General features: G+C 39.0%; 2 protein-coding genes across 26 annotated transcripts in view; one reads left to right on the top strand and one right to left on the bottom strand.

The window, feature by feature from the left end:
• Positions 1–16,245, top strand: part of LOC110566038 (nonsense-mediated mRNA decay factor SMG5-like) — a 150,148-nt gene that overhangs the window by 1,583 nt on the left and 132,320 nt on the right. For 11 of the 24 annotated variants that reach the window (XM_060389460.1, XM_060389432.1, XM_060389446.1 and 8 more), the window contains exon 1: positions 2,277–2,386. The exons of 3 other annotated variants lie outside the window; for them this stretch is intronic. The gene's annotated coding sequence lies outside the window, so the exon portion shown is untranslated. Of the gene's footprint in view, positions 1–2,266; positions 2,387–3,479; positions 3,780–5,726; positions 5,793–12,221; positions 12,241–16,245 lie in introns of those variants that run through there. 10 more of the 24 variants (XM_060389450.1, XM_060389455.1, XM_060389456.1 and 7 more) reach the window with 5 other exon arrangements.
• Positions 1–16,245, bottom strand: part of Sybu (syntabulin) — a 102,079-nt gene that overhangs the window by 67,610 nt on the left and 18,224 nt on the right. The gene's annotated exons all lie outside the window — the stretch shown is intronic.

Raw genomic sequence — 16,245 nt, 5'->3', positions numbered from 1 at the left:
GAAACTGTCCACAGAGTGGTTCAGTTCAGAATCTCAGAGGCAGTTCTGATGTTGTTCTCCAAACCTCTCTCTTGCTTCCCTGTTCTGCTACAGTGACCAATGTAGCAATTCATAGTGACCAAGGCCTCCAGCCTACCCTGGTAGCAGGATTTGAGTATGACCACTCTGGTCCACTATTCTAGCTATCCTTTGGTATTTTCATTTGGAGTCCATTGCTCAATAGTGGGCCAACTGGAGTTATTGTTTCCATTCTCACCCATATTCTTTTCTAACCAATTACACACAATGCAAACAGGATGGTGAAACTTGAACTACAGTCAGTATAATCACAGTCTTTGCACACACACAAAGCTTTTATGGAAAAGAAATTTCTCACAGACTTGCTTGACTTTACTTGGTTTGAATGTTTTCTTCCTGTTTGTTTTGGTGATGTTTGTTTGTGTTTTGGTACTACTGAACGCAGAATCAGAGGGCCTTGTGCTTGCTAAGTAATCACTCTGCCAAGAAAGTGTTTGACACGGAGCTAATTCTCAGCCCTGTTCTATGCACAGCTAAGTCAAGCCATGCCTCTCCACCAAATTCCTTAATAACTCCCAGTTGTCCTGCAGGTATTACTCAACTCCCCTCCCCCAAGACATCACCTCAGCTCTTCAAGGTCTGGCTGCTGTTTACCACTCCTTCTCTGCAGGTGCTGCCTGCCCTCCTCACACCCCTCAGCATCTGCTCTTCCTCCACATGCAAATGGTTGCTGTTCAGACTGTAGTCCTTCAGTTCTCTGGAGGTTTCGTGTTCCTTTCCCTCTAGATTTTTGCACACTGCTGGTCCCCCTGTTTACATTTTTTGCACTCTAATCACCCATCCTTCTCCACTCTGAAAGACAGCAAGTTTAATTTTAGACAGCTTCTTCCGGGAAACCTCTCCCATCTCCCCCCAGGACACCTGTGCTTACCCTAGAGGCACTGTTATGATCCTATTTCAGAACTCTCCACTCACTTTTCTTTATCGTGGACTGTAGGCAGTACCTGGCACAGTTCCTTCCATACAGTAGCATCAATGCCTGACAGCCAAGTGAATGAATGCCTAAATGAACCAATTCCACAACCCCAATATAGGGCCTACTGGTAAAGGATGAAGAACATAGATGCAACTTATGTTTAGCAAATGACTCAGATAAGGCTTCCTCCAATATGTTTGTATTCAATGATGGGATGTGTGCCTAAAAAATCCAACATGTGTTCAGTGAAAGCTTTTACTGCAGAAGTGCAGCCACTGAGAGGCTGTGCAGTAGCCTTGCTGTCACCATAGCAACCGTACCGAGGGAAAGGCTGATGGTTTACTGTTCAGATGGCTCTTCTCTGTACTTTTGGAAACCAAGCCTGTTTTTCTGCTGTTCTAAAAGGCAAGTTTTTTCAAATAATCCTATCTATTGCCTTTAATTTCATTCAAATGTTGCTCTTGTCGTTAGGAGAAATGTAACATTTGAATTATAGCATCAAAGAGATATAATCTAATATAGTTTAGGCTATTCATCTTTCATCTGCCCATTATTGTGCAGCATTTTCATTTTATTCTCAAACACTTTATTGTCTTGTTTTGTAATTTTTGTGTCATTTTCTTGAAGAAAAATTAAAAAAGAGTTTCTTGGGTTTTTAGAAAATATCAACTGCTTTGGAAGGCTTGAACCCTTAGAGATTGTGAATAATATACCTCCCCACGCTTGGCAAGAAATCCAAGAGATAAGATGTTATGTTTTGGAAGGAAAGGAAAGTCTATATACTTACTTCCCAGATCTCGGAATTCTTTGTGTGAAATTTGTGATTAAATGAGCTATACTTTTAACATGCAGATAACTTTACAATTTCAGAGCCCTCTCACATAATATAATCTTAAGTGAGTCTCACAAAAATCCTGTGACATGTAAGTGGCCTACTACTGTTTATATGAGATGAGTAACGAAGGTCAGGTTTTTACTGACAGAGACCCCAGATCCCCCACACTAAAAACTTCATAGAAAAGACAATACAGAGGCACTGCCAAAGAGAAACATTTGCAGCATACAATCGTGACACCTCACAGTCCTACACACTCCATTCCCTTTCCCTCGCATCTCACCTGCGTTTGCTGGGGCTGTCTTGGACTCAATCAGGGCTGACAAAGCACGGGCTTCTAATCCTATCAGCTGTGTGAGCAAGCGCTGCCGTCTCTCTCTGTGACCCGATGTTGGATGATCTGCACAGCAACAAGGAGCAGCTGACGTGTTTCACAACACGTCATGAAGAAAAGAAACTGCATTCTGGGGCATCCTGGGATTTTTTTTTGTGGTGGGGTGGAGACCCATATTTTTCTTACCAGGGAGAGAGCTGCCTGTTTTCCTGTAAGAGCTTGTGTGAGTGATCCACTCTCCTCTTATTGTATGTCTTATTGTTAAGCTATGGTTAAGGTATTTAGATGCTGTAAACTGTAATGGCTAGGATTATGCAAGATCACTCCCTGAGGAGGGGCCCAGAGAGTACTTGGGGCTGAGGGGAGCGGGTAACCTGAGGCAGTGTGGCATGAACAGTCATTGGGTTTGGAGCGTGCCAATTAGCTAGGCTTTGCAAATGAGTTTTCAGTTAGAGATGCTTCTAAGTGCAGGATGGAAATTAAGTGAAAGTCCAGGTGAAGAGGCAGAGGTTTGGGCCTGGGGACTTTGAGGCACAGAAAACATTTTTATGCCTAAGAGGGAAGCAGAAATGAGGTAGCCTCTCATATCATGCTATCTGATGTCTGTGGCCTTTTGTCCATTTGTGAGAATAGGATAGGAACTAGCCAAAACGTAGGAACGGTGACTGTAGTAAAGAAAGTGAAGACACAGGGTGGGACACGCAGGTGTACACGACTGGAAACGTGGATTCAAATGACTGAAAATTAGATGTGTGGAATGGCTGAGGATAAAAGCTGGGCGTCCAGGTGGGGGAAGGCCGAGTCTGGACATTTCCCTAATGAACTGCCTCCGATGACTAGACAATCAGTGGGCCTCAAAGATTCCTTGTAAGGGCACAGGAAGTCGTCTGTGAGGTAGGCACCGGAAGGCCTAAATCCAGATGTTGAATTCTGGGCCTGAGGGAGTAGCACCTTCCTGTCCTGCGAGTCTGGGGCTGTGAGAAGGGCAGTGGAGATTCCTCTGACCCAGCAGCAAAGCTTCCCAGATAGGAGACGAAAGGAGAAGGCCAAGAGTTTTTGTTTCTGTAAGGTACCTCAACCAGGGGCCCCGAGGCTTGGTTTGGCACCCACACCACTATAGGCTTCTCCGGAAGCAGATCTGAGTTACATTAAGGATTTGTCTTCCCTCATATAATCTATGTCTATGACTTTGTACTTTTTGCTGTTCCCACCATCCACTTTCTAGTAAACACTCTTTTAAAAATAATTCTGCCTTTTTCTTTCTTTCTTTTTTTTTTTCCTCTCTCTGCTAGAAGATGGGGGAGGAGGGCTGATTTGGAAATTTCTACTCAAAAGACCAGAATGTTCTTGCAAAACAGAACAGAGCGCCTCTAGTGGCCGACGACTATGACAGCTGTTGCAGGAGCCCCGGGAGTTAGGGTGCTGTTTGCCCGCCTGGAGAAAGGAAGATGGAAGGAGGTCTGAGTCTGGGGGTTGCTGTTCTGGAGAGAACAGAGAGCCAACTACAGCTCCGCAGTGGTAGAGCTGAGGGCAATCTTGATTGCTGCTTTATTCCCGAAACCTGCTGTGCCATTGTTATCAACCATTTTTCTTCATCCCTGTCATCTTGTGACCTAGTGAGTAAACAAACAGCTTTGCTGTGACCTATCTCCGCTCCAAGCTACTGCAGAAAAACCTGTAAGAAAATAAACCTAGAATTTGGGAAGCTGGCCTAGGCATGTGTCTTCTTCAGCTACTTCTAGAAAGCTGTTTAATCAAAGAAAAACTGCCTTTGAAAGAGATATTAGTATTAGTTATACAGATACTGAGATTACGTCATCAAACATTGGTAAATAAAGGATTAAGACTGTTCAATATTTCATTGGCCTAATATGCATGGTCTTTTTGTTAGCTTTCTTTTTCTTCGGTTTCTCAGGCTTATTTATTATACAACAAAACTGCATCAACGTGAGAATTAAACTTTAAGTAACCTACAGCATTTTAGGGTCTGTGGATGCCATTATACCTTGCTGTTTTGATGACTACCATGGACTGGAATGCCCTTTATTTTCCTGAAAGGTTACTCACCTCCACTTGTCCTGATTGGCAGTGAGCTATCTGAGACAGGACTCTCAGCCTCCTTACCACTGCAGACAAACAGTTGAGGCTACTGTTAGGAATTCGGGAAGCTCCATCAAGGCTTCCTACCTTTGACCCTGGAGCCAGGTGTAGTAATAAAATTTTAGGATGAGCTGCCTGGTAGAGAGTAAAATTAAGACTGGAGAAATGACCTTGAAGAAAAACACCTGTGTCTGTTTTTCTACTAAGAAACTACTGAGGCCAGCTACTGTCTGGCCTCACCAGTGATGCACTCTCAAGAGACAGCAGGAGAGGGAAATGAGTTCCCTAGTCTGCAGAGAGGTTGTGATAGGAGGGCCTGATTCTCACAGCCCTGGGCTGTTTTCCTTGTTCTGACTGTGCAGCTCCTGACTGGAGTTATTTAAGGACCCCTAGGACTCAGCAGGGTGTAAGTGCAGGTTAGTGGAAAAGGAAGACTTGGTTGCATCAGTTAATATCTTTGAGCAAATTAAGTTCTCTCAGCTTCATTTTCACACCTATAAAATAGGCTTAATAATAGTAATTAGCACGTATTACTGTCAGAAGGATTAGACAAGTCTAATGTTTATGCCTGGCATATGGTTAGAGCTTCCTAGATATCCTCTCTCCCTCAGGTTGAACTGCTCTAACTACCAATTCTGCCTCCTGTTTGCTTGTTACATATTTGTCTCATCTTAAGGATCTTCATTTTTAACAATCCTTGCATGTATTATTACACAAAAAGAAGGAAATGAAATTTCACATTGAGGAAGAGGGTGATAAGCCATTCCTACTGAAGACAGACAAGAAGGGTTAAATAGAAGTCATGATGAAAGGCCACGCACCTATCCTCCGTCCATCCTTTCATCTATTCATGGTATTGATGTTTCCACTCTGAGGGTCTAACAGACATGTGGGCATATCCATAGCATAACATACAGAAAGTTGGCATGTGTCAGGTAGATGCCAAAGGGGTTTGCCAGAATTTTAAGTTAGACTGGTATTTGAGGCAAATAGGAATAAATTTTGAGATTAGTTTTGGTTCATAAACAGATTCTACCATGATTTTGGCTTCTTGAGGGTTCCCTTTACTTTTTTAGTTTCCTCTTCCTCCTGTTCTTCTTTTTCCTCCTCCTTATTTCTTCTCCCATCTTCTCTTTCCCTTTTCTCCTCTCTTTCTGTCCCTCTTCCTCTCTTTTCATTCCTTCTCCTTTGGCCCCTTTCCTCTTTCTTGTTTGTTTATATTCTACAGAATGTCTACTGAGGCAAACAGAAGCTTTGGGTTCTCCTTGAAGCATTGCTTATGGCCTCTAATTTTTTTGGAAAAAAAATGGATTTGTCTCAGAGTCTTGCTTGAGTACAAACAGCACCAAGTACAATACGTAGCGTCTCAGTTTTTGCTAATTAATAGTATTTACAGGTTTAAAGAGGATCGTGTTGTACTGCCACCTATTGGTCCATTAGTGAACTTTTCCTTTGACATCTAGGTTTGTAACAGAATCTTGAGGGAATATTCAAACTTTCTCAGCATTATTCCAGGAAACTTTCAAAAGGTAAGGCTACATAATTGCACGTCTGTGAATGAACTAACCCATAATATAATCAAAAATTGTTCTTTCTCATTAGACACTGGTTTCTTTTGCTCTCTGCTGAGCTATGTCAGACAAGTTAGCTTTCCTAGATCTGTATGTGTTGTCTGTAAGTTTTTTTTTTTTTTTTTTTTTTAATTCTCTAATACACACACAAAAGTTTTTCAAGTTAGGGATTCAGCTAAGGGCTCTTTTCACTTCTTTTCTTTTCCCCTTTCCCAATTAATGATAACCTTAGTGAAGATTTGCTATACGATTCAATTTTAGCTAATCAGTGAGCTAAATCCTTCTAAACAATAATGGCAAACAATCTTCAGATAGTCCTTATTTTTCCTATTCTCAAGTGTCCATCTGTATAAAATTAATAGGCTTGATATTTTTTAAGGTGATGTTTTTAAAGCTGTTTTAGTATCACAGAAAGATTAAGTAGCGAACACAGAGAGTAGGCATTGACACCCACATTAAGCTCCATTATTTTTCTTTCAAGTTTTTGGATGCAATTCATTAACTACTTGCTTGATGGATTCGATATAATCTCACGCTACCTTTGAAGAATGTGAAAATAGTGCAAATTCAGTAGATCTACCCCACCTTCCATATCCTCATTCGTTTGAATAGTTTCCAAGGTCCCCTGTGTCTCTAGTGTGTAGTCAACACCCCAACGCCCAGGACTTTCTCAATCAGCTTAACGTGGCTGCCTGAAGCAGTGCAGAAGGAAGCTCGGGGCTCCACTGATGAATAATGCTGTTTGTTCTCACTCTCCAGCTGCCCGAGGGACTCGGAGGTGTGAGGCAATCATTTTACGACCTGTGCTCAGTGTTGTAGTGCTACTTCCTGTTCACTGCTGAAACCTTCCCCAGACCTCAAACCTTCTAGCCCACAACTGATCCCTCATGCTCTGCAGATGCCTTTACCCGTTAACTGACAGACAAAATAGAAGGCACAAGAGAACTTTCCATCTCTTACAGTCCTATTAATTTGCTTGCCTCTACCCCATCACTCCCACTTCCCATCTTGTTTGTTTTGTTCTCCCCATACAAGGGGAATTCTCCTTCCTGAAAATTGAGTTCCATCTTTTCATGCCTTGTAAAGGAAATTATCCAATCAGTTAGCCCTTCCTCGGGTTTTTATTTCCTTGTTTTTATAGTAGAATAATTATATTTTGGCTTCTAGGAATATCGGTGGAACTAATATACGTTAAGAGCTGCTGGGTGTGAAATCATGCAGTTGGGTGTGAGCTGTTATTAGCTATCATTCTCTTTAAAAAAATGACTTCAACGTATGCGTTCATTGGAAATTTCATAACAGGATTTAAACGTACTGAAATATTCCCCGATAAAATAGATGCCTCACTAAAGTCTGAGTACTACTGGCTTGCTCCCCCTCCCTTAGCGGCACACCTCTGATGAAGGGTTAGCCGAGTGTATCATCTGAGACCCTTCCTGCCCTATGACACCCAACTCAAGTACTGATCATTTTTAGCTGGCAGCTCTTGCCCTAAGACACAGATTCCCTCTTTGTGGGTTAGTGGTTAGTTTCTATGGAAACCTTGACTTCTGATCAGCTTTTGGAATCACACTGCTCCTTTTTTCAAATATATACCTCCCTCTGGTTTGCTCCTACTTTTCAGAATGTGTTTAGCACTTTCTTTAAACATTGATAATTGCCTTTGCATTTTTTACTCGTACCTTTCCTCTCTGGAAAATGCTTTGCTTTTCAATTGCTTCAATGACTATTCAGGAAACAATTGTTTCAATGACTACTTATAGGTAGATAATCTATAAATTCTATAAATACATATATCTATCATAATATTTTCCACAATACACTAGGATGTCTCAGTTTATATGTCCCAAAAGGCCACAAATGCACTCTATTCCTAATTGAATTTATAATACTTCTTTGGCAGGATCTTACTTTTGTATTCTCTAAGTTAAGAAATGATTTCACCACACAAATCTGGGGAACTTGGTGGCTCTACTAAATCTTTTGGCTTCTATATTCTACAAAGAATTGTCCCATCTTTCTTACTTCCTAATTATCTTTACTTTAAAATTTTTAAATTTATATAATTCAGTTTACATCTTGGTCATAGGCCCCTCCCTCCTTTCCTCCCAGTCCCACTCTCCCTCCTGCATCCCTTCTCCCCTATTCCTCAGAAAAGGGGAGCCCCCTACCCAGACACCCCAGCTCGTCTATTCACAGGAGGATTGAGTTCATTCTAATTATCTTTAACTGTATCCATTTCTCTACATCCCTTTCTTCCCCAATCTTCACCTGGCTTGTTTTCAGACTTGTTCACTAAACTATATTTTAAAATACTGACCAAAAATGTTTTTTTTTAAGGTGCACAATTGACCCCCAGTCCGCTATGACTCTGTCAGGACCAAGTGAATCCTTTCAGTGCTTTCCAGTGCATTGGAGATAAAAATGTATGCATATGCCCTCCTGATCTAGCTCTGACATCACAGCTTGGGCTTGCACAAAGGCCCTCTCTCCCCAGAACTCTCATTCCAACCCCAGGTTCCCACCTGCAGTCCTTGTCCAGTTCCTCTTGCCCTCAGATACATTCATTAGACAGCTTGCTCGAGTCAGGAAACTTACTCTTTTCCTGAGAGTAAGGTAGGAGAGAATGACTTCTCAGTTTGAAAATCTCGGTCCATATTTTTGTATGGTTGTATAGTACAATGAAAAAATAGAGCCACATGCAAGATATGATAATCAGAAGCTAAGTTTGCTTTGGGGCTTCTCACATGAGTTGAATAGCAATTCAAAAGAATTTTAAGTAAGCAAGTGAAAATAATGATTTCTAAATTGGTATAACTTGAAAAGCTTCTGCCTCAGAAAATACATATATTTTTTCTTATGTATTATAAAATATTAATCTTAGCTTCATTTTTAATGGGTTCAATTCTCTTGAGTGAGAATTCAAAGAATATGCTTTGAGAAACTATTCCCCTGATTCCTTGTTATGGATTTTCCTTCTCTTTTTTTCTATTGCTTATTAGACTTTTAGTGTTAAAATAGAAAGCAGTTCTGGACACGGTTTTATTAAAAAAAAAAAAAACTCTAGCATTTAAATTTTTAAATATTCACATAGTCTCATTACTATTTTTTTTATTCTAAACTCAGGCTAATGCAGTATTTATCATGCACATGTGTGTATGATTTAAGTGGACCTATGTTGAAACTTGGGAAAATAAGAAATAATTACCAAATCAGGGAATATTAGAAAATTCCACACTATGAATCTACTTTAAATATTCTTTGAGAGCAGCCAGCTCTCCAGTGCTTGGGAATCTATGTATAGATGTGTGGATTTGCTAAAATCAGCGTGCTTGTGGTTCCCGTCATAACACCTGAAAGCTTTGCATCTAAATTACTATTTTTAATTCTCCCAGCCCTCACGTCAGTAGTCTTCTCCACAAACCTCTAAGTTTAGAGGAACGGACTGCGAAATGAAGAAAATAAAAAACAGAGCTAAGGATCTTCTTGGTTTTGTTTGTTTGTTTGTTTGTTTGTTGTCTTTTAATTATGTCAAATTGGATATTTGCCTTTAAAAAAAGATGGCCATTTATCTTTAAATAAAATAAAGATAAAGACAATCATAATTAAGAATTCCTGACTGCTGTCTAGGAATTGGATAGCAGGTATTCATTTAGTAAAATACAAATCCTATATCTTTAATCCAAGACTTTTTGTAAATAAGTGATTTTTAAATTTTATTCCACAAGTATAAATTGAACCTTTGTTATTGACCAAGAACTCTAGTAAATGTTGGGAGAAATTTAATTAATTTGCCATGATAATAGAAATGAGTGTAATTTCTTAATTTTATTTGACTCCTTTGCATGGGACCCACGCAATATCTGGACTGCTACATGGCCAAGGAGAATAGAGGGAACCGTGAGCGTCACTCAAATAACAAAGCCATGCTGGGGGTGGATAGTTTGCTTTTCTGTTTGTTTGTTTTTGTGATAATTTTAAATAAAATATTAAATTAAAATTGGATGAACATATGAGTCATTTAATATTAGTATAAAGGCCTTTTTCCAACTGTAAACTATAATTTAGATAAACAAAGAATGAATTCACATAAAGATACAACAAAAGTAATATTTATTAACCTGAAATGTATTATATTTTTTTCAAGTTAAAAGATGGATTACGTCGTTTTGGAAAGTTCTCAGCTGAATCTTTTGAATCCCTATCCCATAGGGCATTGCTGTTTCTATAAATATTGAAACTAGCGTTAGGAAATATATCCATTCCTTCATTTCCTTTGGTAGTATCTCTAGCTATATTTTTTGCTGCAGACCATGCAGTTCTCTGTAATTAAAGAAATATGAAGGGGGATAGTTCATTCACACGGGAGGTTTAAGCAGAAAATGCCATTATGGTTATCATTTAAAACCAAGGATTTCTGGTTGTGTTTTTGCCCAAAGGTAAATTGTCTGTTTTAGTGATTAGCAAGAAAAAGCTGCCAGCGGATCTTCTGCAGTGTGCTCAGTGTGTAAGTCCTTGCTCAAGCATTCTTTTCCTGCATTCTGACTTCATCGTCTCCACTGTTATCCTGGAGACTGGGAATGACTGCAGAATACAAATCATATGATAAATATTTGGGAATCTTTGTGGTTTTTCAACACCACCGCCAAACTTCTTGCCTAGAAAGCTGTATGAGGCTTTTCAATCTGAAACCTTTGAGCAATCCTGTTTTCTTGCCAGCTGGGAGGTATCCACATGATTGAATTGTGGCAGCCCTTCAAAGAGATTAATAAACATTTCCAGTTCTTTGCATTGCTCTAAGACTTGTTAATTTGTTGATAAAATTTTATGCTCAATAACTTTAAACACTATAATGCACCTTCTTTATCTGGATTCCCAAATGTGATGGCCAAAATTTTGAATAGTGTTAGTTTAAATGAGGAGTCTTTCCCTATTTTTTTTTTTTTTTGTATACAAGTTCGTCCTCCATTTGGTCTGGTAATACTGGAAGAAGCTGCCTTAGTGTTCAGTCTTCCTTCACTGAGTGTTTCCTGCAAGGTCCCTTCCTTCACTCTCTTTAAGGTACTGTAGCACATTTCAAGAAATGATTTGAGAATGGCCCATCACGCTGCCCTTCAGTGATGTTTGGTGAGCACATCTAACGTCGCGATGATGTGTGGAAAGTGTAGGACGACTGTTAGGTTGGTTAGCATTCTCCAGCAGCTTTGTTCTTTCAGCCCAATGTTCTGAATACTTTTACTGTCTTTCCCCAAACAATGTGGTTAGGTTTGTCACCAACCTAGACTTGCTGCCTACTCACAGTCTCAAATTCGGGTTTAGTTTGCTTTCTATTGTTGTGGAATCATCTTAACCAAAAACAACTTGGGGAGGAAAGGGCTTATTTAATTTTACTTTTAAATTAAAGCATTTAACTAGGAAATGCATGAGAAAGGTCTTTGCTTTTCCTATTTTTTTTTTCTTACTCTATCTGATATCTTTGCGATTATCAAACCTGTTTCTACAAGGAGTAAGATTTTTTTCAATTCATGATGACAAAGGAAAACTATCTACTGTAAGAGAAATTAGTCTGGCAAAAAAAAATAATGTCAACAAAAGTAGTGTTTTAAATTGGTTTAGAATGCTGAGGCTCTAGGTGAGTGTTTGCCTAATATGTGCAAGGCTGTCCATCTGATTCCTTGCCACACCAAAAAAGAAAAAGAGGAAGAAAGAGAGAGAGAGAGAAAGAAGGAAGGAAGGAAGGAAGGAGGGAGGGAGGGAGGGAGGGAGGGAGGGAGGGAGGGAGGGAAGGAAGGATGGAAGGAAAGAAGAAAGAAAGAAAGAAAAGGAAGGAAGGAAGGAAGGAAGGAAGGAAGGAAGGAAGGAAGGAAGGAAGGAAAAGTAAAAGGCTCCACACAGCAATGGTGGTACATGTCTAGAAAGTAAGGTCAGGAGGTCAGACTTTGGATTTCCAGGCCTGCCTGGACTATATGATGGTCAGTCTCAGAAAATCAAACAAACATATGTACTCACAGGTAGCAACTCTTTAAATAACTAAGACAATTCACTGGAATTAAGACAGACTTTTCCTGCTCAAATGGGTCAGAAACTTCTTTATTTGGAGGTTAGAATCAAAGCAGGGGCTGGAGAGAAGGCTTTTAAACCTGGATTCAATTTCTAACATCCACATGGCAGTTTACAACTATCACTAACTCCAATTGCAGAGGATGTAACACCCTCACACAAGCATACATGCAGAGAAAACACCAATCATTAAAAAAGAATCAATGCCATTATGCATTAAAAGTGTACTTATATACACTTCAATCTGAGATGGTAATCTTTTTTGTTGTTTGTTTGTTTGTTTAAAAGGGACAAATCTGATTATGTTGCTGGGCTTGAAGTCCTGATCTTCCTGTTTCACTTTTAGGTATGTAGGATTATAGGCTTATGTGACTGCATATATAGGATACTTTCTTTTTTTTTCTCTTTTTTAAATTCTTTATTAATTACACTTTATTCACTTTGTATCCCCCCTGTGGTTCCCTCCCTCCTCCTGTCCCAATCCCTCCCTTCCTCCACCCTCTGCATGCATGTCCCTCCCCAAGTCCACTGATAGGGGAGGTCTTCTTTTCCTTCCTTCTGATCCTAGTCAATTAGGTCTCATCAGGAGTGGCTGCATTGTCTTCTTCTGTGGCCTGGTAATGCTGCTTCCCCCTCAGGGAGGGGTAATTAAAGAGCAGGCCAATCAGTTCACATCAGAGACAGTCCCTGTTCATACTACATTGGAACCCACTTGGATACTGAACTGCCATGGGCTACATTTGTGCAGGGGTCTTAGAAAGCAATCAAGAGGGAGGACTCTTGCTAAAATGCTCAATTCCTATCCAGAAAGGCAAAGAGGATGGACATAAGAAGAAGGAGAAAAGAGGGGACAAGTCAGGAGCCTGACACAGAGGACCTCTGAAAGAGCAGACTATCAATGCAGATGCTGAGACTTATGGGCAACCTTTGGGCAGAGTGCAGGGAATCTTATGAAAGAAGTGGGAAACAGTAAGATCTGGAGAGGACAGAAACTCCACAAGGAGAGCAACAGATCCAAAAAATCTGAGCACAGGGGTCTTTCCTGAGACTGATACTCCAACCAAGGACCATGCATGGAGATAACCTAGGATACTTTCTTAAGATCTATCATGCTAGAGTTTTTGCTCAGTGGTAAAGCACTTACCTAGTATATGTAAGGCTCAAGACTTTAGGTTCATTCAGCCACTCTCAGTCTATTTCCAGCTTGATAGCTTAACATGTGGTAAAGCAACCTAACTGACATTCAGCATCTTGGTGACTTCAAGGTCAACCGAAAGCACCCATGTTTCATAGCCTTGTGTTTCCAATAAGTGGAAAAGAAATGTGCTTAATGGTGACCATCAGACTGATTGTCTTGATGGTGTGAATAAGGTCATAGTTACTTTCTGAAGGGTAACTTCCCTTAAGTCTACTCTATGATAGGTTTCTAGTTTGACAAGAGAAAAAGAATAGTCAGGGATATCTCTTGTTATCCAGGCAGGCGATGACAAACTACAGGGCAGTTTCTACTGCCTCTTGTTTGCATTAGTACCTGGGAAACTTTTTCGTCACCCAGTTCATGTTCTCCTTGTAGAGAAGGTAAGGGGTTGTCAAAGCGTATAGCCTTTGTTGTATTTCACTGCCTGCGTTTATTTATATTGTTCTGTTCCAGTGAGGAGTCCAAGGTGTACTGGCAAAAGCTGTTCTGTGTTGCACACTGGTCCAATTTGCATTTTTATTTTTTCCTGCACGTAGAGAACAAAAACAAATTTGCCAATCCCAACCCAACCGCTGGAACCACATGTGCTGCTTAGCCCTCCTTGCCACTTTAACTCTCTCTGTTCTAGAAGCCATTCAGCTCTTCTCTTGTGTTTCTGGTTTTTTTTTTATATAATTTTTTATCTCTTATTTTTTAAATTCACTTATTTTTATTATACAGCGTTTATTTTTATTTATACAGCATTCTGCCTCCATGTGTGTCTCCACACCAGAAGAGGGCACCAGATCTCACTATAGATGATTATGGGCTACCATGTGGTTACTGGGAATTGAACTCAGCACCTCTGGATGAGCAGCCAGTGCTCTTAACCTCTGAGCCATCTCTCCAGCTGTTTCTGTTTTTTTTTTTTTTTACTTAAGTTTTTTTGTTTTTTATTTTGTTTCAATATTTTGCATTGATAATCAAGAGCAATCTGGTGAATTTTCGGTATGAGAAGTCCTAAAATAAATATTTACAAATAAAATAAATATTTTATCTATTTATTTATTTAAACATTTACAAATAAAAATATTTAAAAATAAAATAAATATTTATTAGATTTAAAATGCACTTAGTTCTTTAAAATAATTTCTTAAATCTATTTTAAAAATTATTTTGATATAAACCCAACTACATTTACCATGTGGAAATGTAAATGTTGCAAGAAGGAGGACAGAGAGGGCTTCATAGAAATCCTAACATTTTTAACCACATAGCCAATTACCCAGAGAGCACCAACAAATTGCTGCAATATATACCTAATTCTGAGATGCATTTGGGCATGAGCCACTTGAAATAGCTTATTTTAATTTAAAAAATTTATAGTTATTTTTCCTCATTGATTCTAAGTTTAGAATAAAATCAGAACTGACATTTTTATTTGCACAATAGAAAGTAAGGAGGCATTTTTGTTAGGTTAGGAAGACAATTGTGTTAGACATACGTTTTCAGAGAGTGTCTCAGGTAATCCAGGCTTGCTGGGAACTTGATAGGTAGTTGAAAATGACCTTGAACTTCTGATTCTCCTGTCTTCATCTATCAGTTGCTAGGGTTATAGGTGTGCACAATCATACCTAGTTTCTGTAGTTTGGGTAATTGAACTCAGCCTATTGCATGCCAGGCAAGTATTCTACTGAATGACCTACAGTAGACCTTCTTTAGACATTTTGAAAAAAAAAATGTGATTTTAGCTTTAATAAATGATTTCTATCAGCGCTATGCTGCTGGGTGGCAAGTTGTGGTAACATCTGTTTCTTTAATTATCTGTACCAGAGAGATAAGTATGTAACCATCTTTCCAAACTTTATAGTTAGATATGTTAGTGTTATATCTTATCTCAAGTAATCCAACTGGGGTTGACAGTTGTTATCTAATATCTTAATATCCACACTAGTTATTCTGTATGTTTCAGATAAAAATATATTTCCCTGGACTCACAAGGAACACTCCACTAATGGGTGAGCTCTGAGCCAATAAGAGACGCTGTTTTAGGGGTGATAGACACCATTTCTGTGGATGACATCTGAGTTTTCCTCTGGATTCCACATGCATGCCCACACATGTGCAGGTCCATTTACGCACACATAATTTAAAGATAATAGCAAAACCCAAATGATTAACTTATGGTATGTATCCAAATAGTCTCACTATTATTATTATTAATACTAATAAAAATGTAGTATGATTACTTATGCTAATTCAATAGACAATTACTCATTTTGCGCAGTGGTAATGATGGTGTTTTCTGGCCTCTGTCAATCACATACCTGTCGACAATAAAGAAAAATTTGAAAATTTAAGTAAATCAATTATTTGTACAATGGCTCTCATTAAAAAAATGTTTGCCAATTAATGGCATCTTCCACTGCTTCCCAAACTGGATTGCATTCAGTCTTGTATCATGCCTAGAAAGAGAGGTACTTTTAGTAAAAAAAAATGAATTGTAGTACATATTTTAATTTAACTCAAAACTTCATTTCAAACAGAATCAATATAAAAATCAATGAATGTTTTGGGAGCCAATACTTCAAAACACATTTCAGTTGAGTTGAACCATATGTCAAGATCTCAGTGAGCACATGGTACATGCTACTGTCCTGGACAGCACACTCCATGCATTACCAGTGATCAGCTGGAATAAGGGAGGTTGATCTGGAGAATTTTCTCATAGATTTTACCATGACCGAAGGTTTTTAATGGGTGGAAATCTGTTTTGTGGTTTTGATGGAATTTGACTGGCTTTAAAAGAGGCAGATTAGTTTAAAGGTGACAAGCTTAATTCCCCCTCTAAATAATCTAATTAATGCAAATTAATTAATGGAGAGTTCAACATATCTGAAAAGATAAGAGAAGTCACTTTGTGACAGATAGAGTCTTTGGCCTGTGTCAGCTGACTTGTAATCATGTACATGTTCTGTGAACTATTTTTTATTTTTTTTAAAAAATTTTAACTAACTCCTCACACTGATACAGTTTCTTCCAAATAAGTGACCATGTAGCAGTGAAGATTTTGTGTGCTGAAGGCACTGTACCAACTCTCCCCAAATACATCCACTTAAAATACAGAGTGGTTTTATTCACACTTCCAATTTTGGATTTACTAAAGGCATTTGG

The sequence above is a fragment of the Meriones unguiculatus genome, chromosome 8 (genome assembly GCF_030254825.1).
Source record: "Meriones unguiculatus strain TT.TT164.6M chromosome 8, Bangor_MerUng_6.1, whole genome shotgun sequence".
NCBI lineage: Eukaryota > Metazoa > Chordata > Mammalia > Rodentia > Muridae > Meriones > Meriones unguiculatus.
This window is presented reverse-complemented; position numbering and strand designations above follow the sequence as displayed.